Here is a 14,161-nt window from a genome sequence, read left to right on the forward strand (position 1 = left end):
AGATTAATTTAGTCAATTTAGTTTTAAATTTGCTTAGTTACCTCAGTTTTTTGAGATGAGAGAGACTATTAGTAACTTGAATGATGAAAAATGATGAAATACAAATTTTGAGTGCAAAGTGACAATGTAACAATGTTGAATGATAGAAAATGTGAATAATAAGAATATAGTCAATTACAAACAATCTTCATTGTGATCAATCTTAAACTATTTTCTTTTATTGTTCTTATTATCACACCTATTAGTTTTGCCATTTTCTCATATTGATCATATGAAAATGGTAGCTGAAATCATAGACCATTCAAATATTTAACTTGAGCTATTGTAGTAAATATCATATCTGGTCTTTGTTGCTCTCCAATATTAATAGTAGTTTTCTCCAAAGTCAATCATTGTGACTTATGGAGTGTTAAACCCCAAATAATATTCAATGGTAGTTATTTTCTATTACCGCATTTGAATGCAAAGTGATTAACAATGTTGAATGATGGAAAATGGGAATAATAATAATGTAGGCAATTACAAATAGTTTACAGTTTCAGGGAAACAATGTAAACTTTGAAACGAAAACTATAAACTCAAAACGAGAACTCTAGCAGAAAAATCCCCCAAAAATATTAAAAATAAACACGGAAATGAAAAGTGATGATGCTGAAATAACAACTTTTTTTCTAGGGTAAATTTTCAACATATTTTAAAAATAATAATGAAACCCAATTTTTGTGCAAAAAACACCCTGAAAACGAAAAGTGTTGATGTTGAAATAAGGTCTATTTTTTTTTTTGTCAAGATAAATTTTCAACATTTAGAAATGATAGCATAATTTTTTTTAACCTGACTCCAAAAAACATTAAAATTTTAAAAGAATAATGGAAACATAAATAAAAAATAAAAAATAAAAAAATTAAACAATGAAAAAAAACAAAAAAAAAAACATAACAAAAGGTAAATAAAAATATATATTAAAAAACCATAAACTTAAAAGAAAGACAAAAAAAATCAAATATTTAAAAAAGACAAAAAAAAATCAAATATAAAATTAAAATAAAAACAAAACAAAAAATTAATGAACAAAAAAAATCAATTATGAAAATGTTAAAAAAGAAAAACAAAATTAACCTATAAACAATAAGAATTAAAAAACAAAAAAAATTAAAGAAATATAAAGAAATAAATAATAACGTAAACTTATTTAAAAATAAAAAAAACATAAAAAAATAAAAATAAAATAAAAAAATTATGTGATAATGATAAAAAAAATTGAAAAAAAACTATAAAAATAAATAAATAAAAATACAAAATTTTTAAAAACCCATTAATGAAAACCAAATTAAAAAACTACTAAAATTAAATTTAAAACAATTAAAAAAACATAAAAGAATTATAATAATCCTAAAAATACAAAAGAAATCAAATTTAAAAAACAAAACATAATTAATTAAAAATTATCAAAACATTTCCGCTAAAATCTTAAAAAAAAGATTAACAAACTTAAAAATAAAAATAAAAAATTTGCGCCTCCAGCCGTCGGCTAGCTCTGAAGGCCAATTATCAACTTTTAGCCCTGCCCGGCGACCCGTGGGGGTGTGGCCCTGGGCAACGGAGCTGCGTGCAACTCTACCCGCCCAGAGCCGTCGTGCCCCCATGGGTCGTCGGGTGGGTTGAAGGCCAATTCAGAATCGGCCTTCAGCCCGAGGGCGCAAATTTGTATTTTTCTTTTAAAGTTTGTCAATAATTTTTTTTTTAAGATTTTATTAATATTGTTTTAATAATTTTTAATTAATTATGTTTTTTTCTTTAATTTGAGTTTTTTTTTGTCATTTGTTAGGTTTATTATAATTCTTTTATGTTTTTTTAAATGTTTTTAATTTAATTTTAGTAGTTTTTAAATATTTTGTTTGTTTGTTTTTTAATTTTGTTTTTAACTTCTTTAAAACATTTTAATTTTTTTAGTTTTTTTTGGTTAAGTTTTTGTTTTTGTTTTTTATTTTTTATTTTTTATTTTTTAATCAAGTTTGTTTTTAATTTATTTTTTTAGTTTTTTTTAATAGTTTTTTTAAATTTTTGTATTTTTATTTATTTTTTTATAGTTTTTTTTTTCTTCAAATTTTTATGGTTTACAAGATTTTTTTTTTTTTTACATTTTTTAATGTTTTTTTGTCTTTATATATATATATATATATATATATTTGGTTTTTTTAAGTAATTAACATTTAAAAAAAGAGAAATAAGACAACTAGAAATTTTTTTGAGTAATTATGATCTAAAAACAATTGGACATAAAAAAATTTAAAGTATAAAAAAATATAACATTTAAAAAAAATATCCACACTTAATACATTAGAAAATTTAAAGTGTCAAAAATAAGTCCTCTAAAACAAATGGTTGATGCTACATCAACACGTTTCAAAATCAACATAAAAATCATTAACATTTAAAAGCAAATATTTATATTTGATACATAAGAAAATTTAAAGTATCAAAAATATGTTCCGAAAAAAAAATGTGTTCTGAATCAATGTTTTTCAAAATCGAATGAATTTTTAGCTACATGAAAAAAATGAGTAACTGTATCAGTTCTCCTTTCAAAGTTTACATTGTTGGAAGCAAACATTTTGGGTAATGAACATTTTATTTAGGGTGAAAATCCAAGTATTATTTATCGTTGAATTATTGTAACATAAAAGTCAATTCACGTCATAAATAATTTTTATGTGCTTGAGTGAGAGTGTGTATGTTTTGGGGGTGAGGAGAGACAAGTGCAAACAGAGATATAGATGGAGGAGGGGAGAGAGGGAAGAAGATAGAGGCAAAGCCAAGGAGGGAGGAAGATATATATATTGAGAGAGAGTGTGTATGTTTAGGGGGTGAGATAGAGAGATAAAAAAGGAGATACAATGAGAGATAGAGATATAGACGGAGAGGGCAGAGATGTGCTTACACTGAAATCAATGCATAATATTAATCTAATTACTTTGGAATTAATGTACATCGTATATCTAGTTGCATCATATTAAAAATCAACATCTACAATGAAATCAATGCTTTTAGTGTAAACAATCAAATATGATTATAAATCAACATCTACACTAAAATCAATGCATATAGTGCAAGCAATCAAATAGGATTAGAAATCAATATCTACATTGAAATCTATGCCTCTAGTGCAAGCAATCAAATAGGATTAGAAATCAATATCTACATTGAAATCTATGCGTCTAGTGCAAGCAATCAAATAGGATTAGAAATCAATATTTACATTTAAATCAATGCATCCAGTGCAAACAATCAAATGTAGAAATTCTCACTGTAGATCACATGTTAATGCAATATACTAAAGCAAAATATTTGATCTACTTCTACAAACAAACTTGCGGAAGCTTAATCGATTTTGAGCAAGATTAAATAGAACACATATAACATAGAATGAAAAATCAATCACACATGAAAACAGAAGAATACTCTGGGGAATGCATCAGCTAAAAAAATCTCTATCTCTGTATTATCATACAAGTGAAAATATCTCTGGATTACACAAAGATTTAGCTCACAAGCTATCCAGCTCTCAGTATAATCCCCCAATGTTACTCATAGACTGAATAGACAGAACATATGCCTTCCCTCAGTCCTCCAAGCCTCCTATTTCCTTGTCCAGTTTCTCCTAGGTCCTCTAGCTGCCACCTGCGTGAATTCACTTCTCACACAACTCACACAACTCAAAAATAATTGTGCAATCCTCAAGGAATGAATTCCTTCTGCATGCAAGAGATATCTTCAATGGAATATTCCTGCAATTGATAGTACACCGTCCCATCCTCTGATTTCAACTGGGTCTCTGATTGAACTGACATGCATGAGTTATTTATGAGAGAATATTCAGTTATCTGAAGTACGCTAGTTACATGCATGCATTAACTAACTGAACTCACAATCAGTTCCACAAACTGTTGGAACTAATCTAACTGAACTTAACTCAGTTCACTGAGCTAACTAATTATAACTCAAAGTACAACTCATCCTGATCTCCATAGTTAAGGGATAACTTCCTCAATTAAAGGGAAAATTGTTGCATGTCTTCACATAGACTTCATGCTTGATTTTCTCCAAATAATTAACTCAAGATGAATTAATTAATTATTTTTCAAACAGCCGTTAAGATCAAATTCGAATTTTAGTTCTCAATTTTAGTTGAGGGACTAACTAAAATTGGAATGTATCCCGAAATGCTATTTATAGCAATGTTATTTTTAACACTTCTATATTTAGCATTTCTTGTTGCTATTTTCAACGCTCCCTCTCAACAAGAAAGGGATTATCTATCACCCCAATCATGGCTCTGTGGAATTCGAATTTGCATTTTGACAATGCCTCAGTCAAAATATCTGCATCCTACTCCTCGATCGAATCATACAACAACAACATGATCCTCTTCACCAAATAGTCTCGAAGATGATGATATCGGATATCGATGTGCTTGGACCTATCATGAAATACTGGATTCTTAGAGAGTTTGATACAACTTTGATTATCGCAATAGATCACAGTTGGATCCATCCTCTGATCCAACAATCCAACGAGAATTTTCCGCATCCAAATGGCATCACATGCTGCCTGACTGGCAGCCATGTATTCAGCCTCTGTTGAGCTAAGTGCAATTGACCTCTGTTTCTTGTTGTACCAAGAAATTGCAGCTAAACCAAGGTTGAAAATTCCTCCTAAAGTGCTCTTCCAATCTGATGGAATCCCTACCCAATCTGCATCTGTGAAGCCCTGAAGCTTCACTCCCTCTGTCTGTTTATACCATAATCCATACTGAGATGTGCCTTTGAGGTATCTCATTACATTCTTCGCTGCCTTCCAAAACAGCTTGGTAGGCTGAACCATAGCTTGACTCAGCTGGTTCACCGCAAAGCACAAATCTGGTTGTGTGTTCACTAAATACATCATGAACCCACAAGCTACCGATAAATAGTAGCAGCTACTACCTCACTTGAAGTAGCATCCTCCTTCCTATAGTTGCCTGCTAGAGGATTCTGCATGGGCTTGCACTTCTCCATGTGGAATCTCCTAAGTATCTCTTTGGCATACTTGCCTTGAGACACAAAAACTTTCCCATCCTTCTGCCACACTTCCATGCCTAGAAAGTAGTGCATAAGACCCATGTCTTTCATCTCGAACTCTTTTGCAAGGTCCACCTTGCAAGACTTGGTCAACTAATCATCACCTGTCAATATCAGATCATCAACATAAAGAACAATGATCAATGGCTTACCTTCTACCATGATGTGGTAAAGGTTCACATCCGCTTCACTCTTTGTGAAGCCTAACCCGGTGAAATAGTTGTCGATCCTAGTGTACCAAGCACGAGGTGTTTGCTTCAGCTCATACAAAGCTCTCTTGAGTCGGCACACATGCGACTCACAATCAAAGGTATCAAAATATTTCGGTTGCTCTATGTACACCTCTTCCTCAATCTTTCCATTGAGGAACACAGTCTTCACATCCATTTGATGGATCTTCCAACCCATCTATGTTTATAGTGCCAACATTGATCTGATATAAGAGTACCTTACTACATGAGCAAAAGTCTCATTATAGTCGATCCCCTCAACCTGTGAGAAACCACGGGCAACAAACCTTGCCTTATGTTTCTCCACACTACCATCAGTTGCTTGCTTTACCTTGTAAAGCCATTAAGAGCTCACCATTGGCTTGTCCTCCAGTCTTGGGACAACATCCCAAACACTGTTCCGAACTATGGAGTTGTACTCCTCCACCATAGCATCAACCCAGACTGGTTGCTACATTGGTTCCTCAAAGGAAGATGGTTCAGTCTCTACATACTCCCCAACAAGGGCCATGCAACCAATGTACCACTCAGGTGATCTCCTCTGTATGCAATGAGAAGATGGTTGTCCCACATTATCTCTCACATCCATCACCAATCTGTTAGCTTCCCTTCAACATTTCCGCCCATCTCTGGAAGACTCTGCATGAGTGGATGTCTCCACTCCTAGATCCTATGCATGCGGCTGCTCCGCATCAGTTTGAGGCTCCTCCTCCTTAGGAGCCGAAAGTTCTTCCTCTGCATGCAACTTGAGCTCCCTCTCAAGGAAAACTAACATGGCCTTTTGCTCGTTGAACTTCAGATCTTTGCATACCACTGTTCTCTGACTGGTAGGAAAGAACACTCGATAGTTGTGGGATGTATCAGTGTACCCCACAAGTATCCCCAACTTAGTTGTGGGCTTTAGCTTCTTTCGAGCATCTTTGGTCGCATGACAATAAACCAATGATCCATAGATCCTGAAGTGACTCACATCTTGTCTCTTCTTGGAGAAGGCATCCACTGGTGTCTTCATCCCCAATATACGATGCAGACTTCTATTCTGCAAGTATATTGTTGTATTGCATGCCTCAGCCCATAAATGAAGTGGTAGGCCTTGGTCATGCGACATCACTCAAGTTGCTCCCACAATCGTTCTGTTCTTCCTTTCAGCCACCCCATTTTTCTGTGGGTTACGGGGTGTTTTCAACTCCCGTTGAATTCCTTCTGTTGCACAGAAGTCCTTAAACTGTTGAGAGACATACTCTCCACCATTTTCACTTCACAAGGCCCTTATTTTATTTCCATATTCTTTCTCAACCAAGGCTTTAGACTCACAAAACCTTGAGAAGGTTTGATCCTTCTTCTGCATGAAGTAGATCCAACATCTACGAGAAAAATCATCAATGAAAGTAACATAGTACCTTTGTTTAGTGGTGGAGGCTGTTGAGAATGGTCCACACACATCTGTATGAAATCGCTCTAGGATTGCTCCAGCTCGACTATCTCAATCCTGAAAGGAAGATTTTGCATACTTACCGAAGGTACAACCTTTGCATGTATCCACTTGCTCCAGTTTACCATTGGGAAGTCTAGTAGAAATCTGCTGCATGATCTTCAAGGTCCCATGGTGCAAGTAGCCCAATCTTCTATGCCATAGCTCACCAATATCTTGGCTTTGCATCAAATCTGCTTTGGAACTTGAATCCCAATCCTCTTGGTCTGTTCAGTGCCGATGTGTCTCAAGTATGCCTTTCCTTTACTAAATACTACATCATAGCCTTTGTCTTCCAACATTGTGAGGGACACCAGGTTCTTCTTCAGTCCACGCACATACTTTAAATCAATTAGGGTGAAAGGAGCTCCATGCTCCCTCTGAGACATAACTGTACCTTCACCTGAAACATGGTACTTTCCATCATCACCCATCTCTATGCGCATCTGGAGGTCTTCCTCCTCCAAGGTACTAAATAAACTCTTGTCGCTAGTCATGTGGAATGAGGCTCCACTATCCAGGTACCAAACACAACCCACCATCGATGAAACCATGCATGCGATGAGGGTGAAATCCAATTCGAACTATGAGGCTAGTGCCTCACCATCTGATCTTTTCGAGGATCCATTCTTGGATTTCTTCTGTGGACAATTTGTTGCATAATGGCCCACCTCGTGACAATTAAAGCAACATACTTTATATTTGTAAATATTCTTCCCACCATGGGAATAACTCGATTTGGAATGGGAAGCCTTCCCTTTCCCTTTCCTCACCTTACTCGCTAAGGCTAGATTTTCTTCATCATCATGCTTTGATGAAGACCCATCTCTGGTGCTTCTCCTGATCTCCTCCTGCATCAGATCTGACCATATTCGTTCCCAATCTGGCAGTTTCTTTCTTCCATTTACTGAGTCTTGGTAGTTATGCCAGCTCTTAGGAAGACTGAGAAGAGAAAGAATCACCATGTCATCGTCAGTTGTCGTGATTCCTAAACTTGCAAGCTCATCCCTGTAGGTGGTGAGCTTGTTCAGATATGTAGAGATCGTGTCACCCTTTTCACTCTTGATTTTCCGAAGATTTTCTTTCAGCGCTAGCTTCCTCTGATCACTACTATTATGATATAGATCCTTCAGTATCAGATCATCAACATAAAGAGAAATGATTAATGGCTTACCTTCTACCATGATGTGGTAAAGGTTCACATCTACTTCACTCTTTGTGAAGCCCAACTCGGTGAAATAGTTGTCGATCTTAGTGTACCAAGCACGAGGTGCTTGCTTCATCTCGTACAAATTTCTCTTGAGTCGGCACACATGTGATTCACGATCGAAGGTCTCAAAACCTTCCAACTACTCTATGTACACCTCTTCCTCAATCTTGCCATTGAGGAACACAGTCTTCACATCCATTTGATGGATCTTCCAACCCATCTGCGCTGATAGTGCCAACATCAATCTGATAGATGAGTACCTTGCTATAGGAGCAAAAGTCTCATCATAGTTGATCCCCTCAACCTGTGAGAAACCACGGGCAACAAACCTTGCCTTATGTTTCTCCACACTGCCATCAGCTGCTTGCTTTACCTTGTAAAGCCATCAGGAACTCACCACTGACTTGTCCTCCGGTCTTGGGACAACATCCCAAACACTGTTCCAAACTATGGAGTCGTACTCCTCCACCATAGCATCAACACATACTAGCTTCTGCAGTACTTCATCAAAGGAAGATGGTTCGGTCTCTACACACTCCCCAATAAGGGCCATGTAACTAGTGTACCACTCAGGTGATATCCTCTGTTTGTGCTAAGAAGATGGATGTCCCACATTCTCTCTCACATCCATCACTAATCTATCAACTTCCCTTGATCGTTTTCGCCCATCTCTAGAAGAATCTACATGAGTGGATGTCTCCACTCTTGGATCCTCTGCATGCGGCTGCTCCGCTTCAGTCTGAGGATCCTCCTCCTTAGGAACCAAAAGTTCCTCCTCTGCATGCAACTTGAGCTCCCTCTCAAGGGAAACTTGCATGGCCTTCTACTCATCAAACTTCAGATCTCTGATGAGCTCCAATTTTTGGTACAATTTGGGCTCATATTGGCCTACTTACCTTGCTCAACCATTCATCTTTTATCACTTATGCATTCATTTCTTAGTATATTCGTGTTGTTTGTAGGAAGAAGGGCAGGCATTATATCTATGTGGCTAATACATGATGATTTCAGGTTTTTGGCATTAACGAGAGCAAAAGACCACGTAAATGGAGACAAGGAGACAACAAAGGTGACATTGTGGGTTCATAGGGAGGTTGTCCACAGTCTTGATGACCTTCCTCGTGATTTTCACCTTAACTCCGAGCTCCAATAGCTCTCCCCACCGAGCTTAAAGGCAGCCAACATGTTCTACAGGATCAGCAGTTTACAGCAGTTTGACTTCCAGTTGGACAGCCAAGCTCCACGAATGGAGGAAGCCAGCTTGATCTTCATTGTGTATAAATATGAAGGCCATATCCTTTGATATAAGCTTTTTGAACTTTGGAACTGATATTGTAATTTCTAAGCACAGCTCGGTGTGGTTTTTTGTAAGCCAGTTTTGGCATGATATTAGACTTTTGATTATGAATAAAGGCAAGCAGATTTGGATCTAATTCTGAGCTTCTAAGGGAGCTATAGCTCTCAGGTTAGGGCCCAACCTGAGAACAATAAATCTCCTCTTCTTGTAGTGTTATTTGCCTTTCTTTCCAGCACTTTGTTTCTTTGTTTTGATATGCATTTCAAGAACACAGTCTGCTGATTTGATTTCTTTAATAAGATTGAGTAGGATTAGTTTATGGTTAAATCACTTTTAGTTGCTTAGATTAGAATAGAAGGTTTGTAATTCACTGGAGCTCCAAGAAAAGGTTGTTAGTGCCTTCACTGCCATCTCTGTTTAGAGATTGGGGTGCAGTCTATACCAACCACCAAAAAAACCGCAGTCTTTTTCTACTTTTATGCAAGCTGCAACACAGTCGTTTTAATCGTGGATCCTTCCATGCATTTTGCTCTAGAGCCATACTTCTTCATTCTACCTCCATGCACGACTTTTCTTCATGATTTACATTGCTGTTCATTGGTTTAATAGCACATGTAGCACAGGTTGATGGATTCTCGTTTTTGGTGCAAGACATAAGCAATTTGTTTTATTTACACTGCTCAGTATCATTCCACTTCCTTCTTCTTCTTCTTAACCATGCCTAAAGCCACCTACTCGACCTCTGTTCAGCTCGCTTACCTTCCAACTCTTCCATTGCCACGTAGCTTCATTTTCTTGACCTTTCGTTGTTTCCATCCTTCTATTCACCAACCAACTCTGTGCACTCTCTCTCCATCTCATTTCTCTGCCCCTGAGCCATCACAAGCTCCATCTCCACCTTACCTATCCACCCATACCGCTCCATCACTTCACCATCACCCAAAACTCCCCCGGTAGAACATCCTGTAGAATGTAGCAGACTTCCTGTAGAATTCCTTAGTTTCCTGCAGGATCCCCTGCAGACATCCTGTAGGAGCCTGCAAACTTGGTTGCCGAGCACCTGAACGTTGTAGACTTCTGTGGACTGATGCTAGGGACCCTCTGGGACCTCTCCTAGCCCTCCTGACCTTTCCCAAGCTTTCTCTCCCTTCGCACCACCTCTGCACAGCCAAACCCTAATAAGAAACAAAATCATAATCACTCCATCCACTTAAGCAAAAATACAAAAACAATGTTCTTTTTAATGGAAGTATTTTGAGTTCATGCATTTCACATCACTAGAAGTAATGGCATCATTTTTAGACATTTGCACTCTCACTATTGCATCATAGAGGTTAAACTAGTCAGATTAGGGTTTACTAGGGTTCATGTTTTGGTTGGCTTTCAGTTCATTTTTGCAAAGTAGATTAATTTCCTTTGAAATAGCCTTCATCCATCATTTAGAAAGCTTCTTCTGAGAACATATAGAAGTTGGCTTGAGCGATAGCGGACTTGTGCCAGCTGACCAAGTGACAGCTGCGACAAGAGCTAGTACTTGTGCATACAACACCGTCGCTTCCAAGTTTGTACGAACTACCGGGTTGATAAAATTAGAGATAGGAAGCTCTAGGAGTTGTAGCATTATTGCTACAATACTGGAGCCCACCAATCTCTACATACCATTGTCCTCTGATTGGTAGGCAAGAACACCCGATAGTTGTGGGGTGTATCAGTGTACCCCACAAGTATCCCCAACTTAGTTGTTGGCTCTATCTTCTTTCGGGCATCTTTGGTCACATGGCAATAAACCGGTGATCCAAAGATCCTGAAGTGACTCACATCTAGTCTCTTCACGGAGAAGGCCTCCACTGGTGTCTTCATCCCCAGTATACGATGCGAGCTCCTATTTTGAAAGTATACTGTTGTATTGCATGCCTCAACCCACAAATGAAGTGGTAGGCCTTAGTCATGCAGCATTGCTCAAGTTGCTCCCACAATCATTTTGTTCTTCCTTTCGGCCACCCCATTATGCTGTGGGTTATGGGGTGTCGTCAACTTTCGTTTAATTCCTTCCGCTACACAGAATTCCTTAAACTGTTGAGAGACATATTCTCCACCATTATTGCTTCACAAGGCCCTTTTTTTCTTTCCAGATTCTTTCTCAACCAAGGCTTTGAACTCACAAAACTTTGAGAAGGTTTGATCCTTCTTCTGCATGAAGTAGATCCAACATCTACGAGAAAAATCATCAATGAAAATAACATAGTACCTTTGTTTAGCAGTGGAGGCTGTTGAGAATGGTCCACACACATCTGTATGAACTCGCTCCAAGATTTCTCCAGCTCGACTATATCGATCCTGAAAGGAAGATTTTGCATACTTACCCAAGGTACAACCTTTGCATGTATCCACTTGCTCCAGTTTACCCTTGGGAAGTTTGGTAGGAATTTGCTGAATGATCTTCAAGGCCTCATGGTGCAAGTGGCCTAATCTTCTATGCCATAGCTCGCCAATATCTTGGCTTTGCACCAACTCTGCTTTGGAACTCAATGTAACACAGTCATATGCCTCCAGCTTGTAGAGATTCTTAACTTGAATCCCAATCCTCTTGGTTTGTCCAGTGCCGATGTGTCTCAGGAATGCCTTTCCTTTACTAAAGACTACATCATAGCCTTTGTCTTCCAACATTGTGACAGACACCCGGTTCTTCTTCAGTCCATGCACATACTTTACATCAGTCAGGGTGAGAGGAGCTCCATGCTCCCTTTGAAACACAACCTGTACCTTCACCTGAAACATGGTACTTTCCATCATCGCCCATCTCTATGCACATCTGAAGGTCCTTCTCCTCCAAGGTACTGAATAAACTCTTGTCGTCGGTCATGTGGAATGAGGCTCCACTGTCCAGGTACAAAACACAACTCACCATTAATGAAACCATGCATGCGATGAGGGTGAAATCCAATTCGAACTATGAGGCCAGTGCCTCACCATCTGATCCTTTCGAGGATCCCTTCTTGGATTTCTTCTGTGGACAATTTGTTGCATAATGGCCTGCCTCATGAAAATTAAAGAAACGTACTTTAGATTTGTCAATCTTCTTCCCACCATGGGAAGAACTCGATTTGGAATGTGAAGCCTTCCCTTTCCCTTTCCTTGCCTTACTTGCTAAGGCTAGATTTTCTTCATAATCATGCTTTAATGAAGATCCATCTTTGGTGCTTCTCTTGATCTCCTCCTGCATCAGATCCAACCATAGTCGTTCCCAATCTGGCAGTTTCTCTCTTCCATTTACTGAGTCTTGGTAGCTATGCTATCTCTTAGGAAGACCGAGGAGAGAAAGACTGACCATGTCATCATCGGCTGTCGTGATTCCCACACTTCCAAGCTAATCCCTGTAGGTGGTGAGCTTGTTCATATATGTAGAGATCGTGTCGCCCTTTTCACACTTGATTTTCTGAAGCTTGTCTTTCAGCGCAAGCTTCCTGATCATTGCTATTCTGATATAGATCCTTCAATGTTTTCCACATTGAAAACGTTGTCTCCTTCCCATGGAGACTCGAGAAAATGTGGTCTCGAACTCCCTCAAGAAGAATCCTCCTCGCTCTAGCCACACATTTCTTCCATTTCGCCAATTCTTGGGCATTAGCTACTGCTGGCTTGGGGACTTCTTGATCAATGAAGTCCTTCAAACGGTTGTCCTCTAATACCACTTCATTCTGATCCTTTTAGGCTATATAATTCGAGCTGCCATCCAGAGCATACTCGAGTCTCAAACTGTTGAATGCCATTGGTGAAATTTGAGATGTGATAAGAATTTGATTTCTATAATAAAGAACTTCAACCATCGAACTTCTCCCTTCTTTGTATACTATTCTCCGCTTTGATCACCTTCACTCTGATACCATGTAGAAATTCTCACTATAGATCACCTGAATGCAATATACTAAAGCAAAATACTTGATCTACTTCTACAAACAAACTGGCGGAAGCTTAATCGATTTTGAGCAAGATCAAATAGAACACATATAACAGAGAATGAGAAATCAATCACACATGAAAAAATAAGAATACTTTGGGGAAAGCCTCAGCTAAAAACCCTGATCTCTGTATTATCATACAAGTGGAAAGATATCTGGATTACACAAAGCTTTAGTTCACAAGTTATCCAACTCTTAGTACAATCCCTCAATCCTACTCATAGACTGAATAGACACAACATATGCCTTCCCTTAGTCCTCCAAGCCTCCTATTTCCTTGCGCAGTTTCTCCCGAGTCCTCTGGCTGCCACCTGTGTGAATTCACCACTCAAACAACTCACCAAACTCAGAAATAACTGCACAATCCTCAAGGAATGAATTCCTTCTGCATGCAAGAGATATCCTCAATGGAATATTCTTGCAACTGATAGTACATTGTCCCATCCTCTGATCTCAACTTGGTCTCTGACTAAACTGACATGCATGAGTTATTTATGAGAGAATATTCAGTTATCTGAAGTACACTAGTTACATGCATGAATGCATTAATTAACTAAACTCATGATTAGTTCCAAAAACTATTGGAACTAATCTAACTAGACTTAACTCAGTTAACTGAGCTAACTAATTACAACTCAAAGTACAACTCATCCTGATCTCCTTAATTAAGGGATAACTTCCTCAATGAAAGGGAAAACTGTTGCATGTCTTCACATAGACTTCATGTTTGATTTTCTCCAACTAATTAACTCAAGATGAATTAATTAATTATTTTTCAAATAACTACTAAGAACAAATTCGAATTTTAGTTCTTATTTTTAGTTTAGGGACTAACTAAAATTGGAATGTATCCCGAAATGCTATTTATAGCACT

Source organism: Pinus tabuliformis, chromosome 6, assembly GCF_031772625.1.
Source record: "Pinus tabuliformis cultivar Carrire ecotype Pingquan chromosome 6, CPIR1, whole genome shotgun sequence".
NCBI classification, from domain to species: Eukaryota; Viridiplantae; Streptophyta; class Pinopsida; order Pinales; family Pinaceae; genus Pinus; species Pinus tabuliformis.